The sequence below is a fragment of the Canis aureus genome, chromosome 1 (genome assembly GCF_053574225.1).
Source record: "Canis aureus isolate CA01 chromosome 1, VMU_Caureus_v.1.0, whole genome shotgun sequence".
NCBI classification, from domain to species: Eukaryota; Metazoa; Chordata; class Mammalia; order Carnivora; family Canidae; genus Canis; species Canis aureus.
This window is the reverse complement of record NC_135611.1, coordinates 67,700,407-67,706,406: the sequence shown is the minus strand read 5'-3', so window position 1 is coordinate 67,706,406 and position 6,000 is coordinate 67,700,407.

The window sequence follows — 6,000 nt, the reverse complement described above, 5'->3', positions numbered from 1 at the left end:
GCCACAGTTTGATTAGGAGGTGCACACATGTCTCTAGAAGCAGGAGATCATTGAAATTCCTTCTCCCTCAGGACATTCCAAGGATAGATTCCCAAGAAATACCTCTATTCAACCCCGTCTCCCACAGTGTTTGTTTGGGTTTTGTTTTTGTTTGGGTTTTTTTTTTTTTTTTTCCTGTAGTTCCCTTAAAGGAACCAACTGTGAAACCTTCATGACAGAGATCGGATCTTCAGGACTTTATGCTCAGCCCTATCCTACCATCAGCCCCATCACTACAGAGCCAGAGAAGGGAAACAGTTGGGAGAAAAAATCTTAAGCAGAATATCAAGTCTCTCTATTGTCTTTATGAAGTAAACTAAAGAAATCTGTGAAAGGCTCATACTTGGCTTATAACTTCAAAGATAAGATTTACTCCATTAGAAAATACAGAGAATTTAAAAACCTTTCTAGTTTAATTGTATATAAACCATCCCCATAAAATTAAGGAATCTTTTGGTAATGAGTTTTATTATAAAATCATAACAAGTGTTGCCAAGAATACAATATTTTAACTTTGAAAATGTATGCATATTATCCTCTGGTAGTCATACTATTAAGATATATTTTAAGTTTTCATCTAAACAATTTTTTTTAAACTAGCCCATTTTTAGCTTGAGCTATTCAGTTAATTTGCTTAGTCTTCTGCTATTGCTTTTTGAAGGCTTTAACAAACGTATTAGATCAGCTCTGTTTCTACTCTTAGTCACAGGTCTGCAAGCAGAGGTTCTTATAAAACTAAAATAAATAACAAACCAAGGTCAATATTTTGACTGACAGTAGCCCTAGATCTGCTTGACTATCTGTAGTGTTTGGAGGTGTGCGCTGGGGGTGGGTAATGTTTTTACGTTGGTTTTTTGTTTGTTTTTGTCTTTGTTTTGTTTTGGTTTGGGGGGTTTTTTGCTTTTTTTTCTGGATAGGGGCACTTCAGTTAGTCTTGGAGAGGTGTCAGTTTATTGTTTAGAGTCAGCTTCCTACTTCTAACACAATGGCTTCCAATCTTATGGTAACCAACCCTCCCTTCTTATTGTAATTATTTCGTTACAATCTATGGTTCTGAAATAAAATTCATGGAAATGTAACCTATTTCAAAAAAGTAAGGAAGGAGAGAGAGAAGGAAGGAGACAGAGAAGGAAGGAGACAGAGAAGGAAGGAAGGAAGGAAGGAAGGAAGGAAGGAAGGAAGGAAGGAAGGAAGGAAGGAAGGAAAGGAGAGAGGGAGGGAGGAAGGGAGGGAGGGAGGAAGGAGTCTGAACTATAAAATTTTAGAGTCATAATAGGAAAATAAAATCATTTCTATTTCTGCATGTAAGAACTCAGGTACAAATACACCAGAAGACATTAAAATTGCTAGATGCTTGCACATACATGAAATGAATAAGATATGATTTATGACAGGCAGGGTGAGGTGAACTCATTTTGTACAAATATAGGAAAATGAAAACAGGGCAATAAGTGTAGACAGTAGAACAAACACGAGTGTTATGAAAAAACACTGTTAGGCAGAATAATGCCCCCTTTGTCCCTCAGGATGTCCACATCCTAGTCCTTGGAACATGTGAATATATATATTAAGCTACACAACAAAGAAATACCAGGACAGAATTAAGATTGCTAATTGGCTAACCTTAAAATAGGGAGATTATCCTAGATGGTCTGGGTATCATGAGAGTCATTAGGGCGCCTGGGTGGCTCAGTCAGTTAAGCCTCTGCTTTTGGCTCAGGTCATGATCCCGGGGGCCTGGGTTCAAGTCCTCGTGTCAGGCGCTCTGCTCTCTGGGAAGCCTGCTTACCCCTGTCCCCTCTGTCTCTCTCTTAAGTAAATAAACAAAATCTTTTGAAATAAATCAAATAAGGATGATAAGTCAAGACAAATTACCAACTTTCACAGGAGAGAAAAAAAAGGAAATATGCTACCCTCACAAATGGCCTGAGCTTTATAAATAAGGAGTCAAAATAGGTCCTTTTTTATGGCATGGAATGAGACAGAGACATATTGTCACAGAAAATACCTCTCATTTCCTGGTAGTCTGCTACCTGCCAAGACATGTTTTAGGTCCAACTTGAAGTACATCCTTCTACTGGTTGTGTTAAATAAAGGGTGGATTGAGATGAAGTAAGCAAGCAAACAAGCTATAGAACAAGAGTCTATAGAGACATTGGACAATTATCTCCAGGGACAGTATCAAAATTTGAAAAACCTAAATGGACAACCTAAAATTATATAAATGATCTCGCTGTGCTTTTTCACAACAGATTTCTTATTGAAAGATCACAGAATCAATTAAAAATACCTAGGTTGGAAAGTGTTGTGGACTAAGTTGTGTTCTCCCCAAACACGATTTTTTTAGTTTGCAGATTCATAGCTTTCATCAAATTTGGAACGTTTTGACCATTATTTCTTCAAATATTTCTTCCTTTCCCCTTTGGAAACTCCGATTACCTAAACACTAGGTCACATGAAATTCTCCACCATTCCTTTTCTTTTAAAGTCTTTTTTCTACCTATTTCATTTGAATATTTTTTATGGCTTTATCTATAAATTCACTATTTTTTTTCTGCAGAACTTAGTATCCAGTTAATAATACCACTTAGTATATTTTTTTCATCCTTGACCTTGTATTTTTCATCGGCAGAGATTCTCTTTGGTTCTCTGTTGTATCTTCCAACTTTCTCAATATTCAATCTTCTAGCTACTTCAAAATATAGAATGGGGTTATAAGTGTTTTAATGTCCTTGTCTGCTAATTATGACATCTTTGGCAGCTCTCATTGATTGATGATTGATTTATGATCACCTGATTTTTCTTCTAACTATAGGTTGTGTTTTTTCCCACTCTTTTTTATATCTGGTAACTTTTTATTAGATATCAGGCAAAATGAATTTTACCTTGCAAAGTACAGGATATTTTGCATTCTAAAAATATTTTTGAGCTTCTTTTGAGATAAAATTAAGTCACTTAGAAAAAGTTTGATCCTTTGGTGTCCTGCTTTTAAGATCTGTTATGCAAGACTCGAGCCACGTGTGGTCTAAATATTCCCAGTACTAAGACTAGATCCGATACCCAAAGCTTTGTGAATTGTATAGTTCTGTGGTGTGACTGGTAGTAATACGTATTATTCCTCATCCTTCATGAATGTGGGGTCCTGCTCTCTTTATCATTTTGAGTGGTCCTCAATTACTATTGAGTGAGGTAGTTTTCTTAAATGCGTGACCTGATCAGTACTTTGATGAATATTAGAGAATGATTCTCTGTAGTTGTCCAGAGTTTTATCTTTGTGTGGCTGTCTCCTCTCTGGTACTCTAGCTACCATGTGGACTTCTGGTTTGTTTGTTTGTTTGTTTGTTTGTTTGTTTTTTAATAAACTCTATCCCCAAAGTGGGGCTCAAGCTCAATCCTAAGAGCAAGAGTCCTCCAAGGTCAAGAGTAGTATGCTCCACCAGGCACCCCTAGCTACCGTGTGAAATTTACCTGCATTCTTCTCCCTGAATTCTTAGCTCAATCTCTTCAAATCAGGGAGTCCATTGATCTCTTAGCCTCCTTATGATCTGGAAATTCTCTCAAGGTTGGAGCGATCATAGGACCCATCTCATTTGTTTCCTATCTGCCAGAAATCATTGTCCTTTGTTGTTTAAGGCCAATGTTTTAAAAACCATTCTTTTCTACATTTGTCATTTTTTTAGTTGTTTCAGATGGCAGACTAAATCTGGTTCTTGTTCTATCTTGGACACAAAGTCGATGTGTCTTATAAGTAATATATATGGGTTTTTCAATATTAGCATTTAAATTCATGAATCTGCCATCATTATTACTGATATACTTGGGCATGTTTCTCCAACTTTATTTTTGTTTTCCATTTCTGTTTCTTTTTAATCCTTCATCCTTTTATTTTTTTTAATTTATTTTAAAGATTTTATTTATTTATTTGACAGAGAGAGAGAGAGAGAGCACAAGCGGGGGGGAGCAACAGGCAGAGGGAGAAGGAGAACCAGACTCTTCAGTGAGCAGGGAGGCCAAAGCAGGGCTTGATCCCAGGACTCTGGGATCATGCCCTGAGCTGAAAGCAGATTCTTACCTGACTGAGCCACCCTGATTTATCTTTTTAAAAAGAAAAAAAATCCTCCTTAAAAGGACAAAAAATTAGCAAATTCTTTAATTTTCCTCCACAATAATGCCCATCATGTAATTTGTTTTCCTAGACTTTTAATTCTGGGGTGTTGTGGATATATTTCTTCTTTTTATTTTGTCTTAAATAAATGGCTACAATAAGAACAAACTTCAGAAAGCTATTTAATCACCTTTGACCAGATATCTTTTGCAGCATTTCTTGGATTTTTCTCTCCTCCTACCTTGCCTAAAACTCTTGTCTACATGAGTCTTTGCATAGCAATTCTCTTTAGGCTTTCCATGCTTGAGAATATTTTTTTTATTATGCTGACATATCTGAAAACAGTTTGGCTTGAACAGTCTATATTTTTAGTGATTTTCTTTTACTGCTTATGAAAACATACCTGTTATCTTCTTGCAGGTAGTGTTTTCTGTTGAAAAATCAGATATATAAATCTGATTTTAGATTCTTTGTTGGTGTTTTGCTCCAGAAATTTTTATATATGTATATAGTGTGAATTTGGCTTCTCTCTCTCTCTCTCTCTCTCCCCCCTTTTAAAAAAATATTTATTTATTTATTTATTTATTTATTTATTTATTTATTTATTTATTTATGGGGGAGAGAGAGAGAATGCATACGAATGGGGGAGGAGCAGAGGGTGAGAGGAAGAGAATCCCCAGCAGACTCCCGGATAAGTACAGAGCCTGACCTGGGGTTCCAGCCCATCACCCTGAGAACATGCCCTCAGTGGAAACCAAGAGTCAGACATTCAACTGACTAAGCCACCCAGATGCATCCCCTCTCTTTTTAAAATCTTCTCCATCTTTTAATAATTTCCCTAATTGTATTCCTTTTCCCTTTTTAAAAGTAATCTCTACACCCAACATGGGACTCAAACTAATGACCATGAGATCAAGAGTTGCATGTTCTACCAACTGAACCAGCCTGTTGCCCCTCTTCCCTAATTTTAAATTGACAATCTGTTTTTCTTAATATTTCTACCTTATGGACATCTACAATCCAGAAGTGGCTATGCTCCTTATATTGTGAACTCTTTTCACAAGGGTTAGTTCCCAAGGTTTCCTGCCCATTATAACTACCTGTGGAACTTTAAAAAATCCCAAACCCAGGTCTGACTCCAAAACAATTAAATCTGCATCGCTCATGGTGGGAGCCAGATGTCAGTGTTTTAAAAAATATATCTCCAGCTGATTGCAGTGGACCACAAAATTTGGGAACCAATGCTCTGAAAGTATCTGCAATGCTGCCAGGTAATCTTTATGTCCCAATGTGTCAGCTTGATGAATCAGGGAGTGCAAGGTGGGGGGGTAGTTAATGACTCTTAAAATGAAGAGCTCCAAATACCAGAATCACTCCTTACCCCCAAAATATCCTCAGGTCAGAGCTTCACTCTAGCATGAGGAGGAGATACTCCTTACACTATAATGCCCTAGTTCAAAACTGTACTACTTCAGAATTATCAAGCCACACCCTAAACCAATTAAGTCTAAAGCTGTTAAGGGTGAAAGTATTAGTATTTCTTAGAGTTCCATAGATATGGAACCACTTTATGGCTAAGATTAAGTACCACTGTCCCAAAAATTTGGAGAATGAGGGGTGGAGACACAACTGCCTAAAATCAGATTGTCTCCACCTGTTTTTTGTTTTGTTTTGTTTTTTAATTTCCTCAGAAGGAAAGAGCTGTTTTACTGCCCAAAATGTATTCTTAAGGATACTGGGACAAAAGTTCTAGGCAGGGATTTGGAGCAGGTGCTGTCTGTCCTAAGATAATAAGTGTGGGGAGCAGGGGAGGAAGAACAGTATTCCAATTCTTCTTTTTCTATTTTATTCTGTAA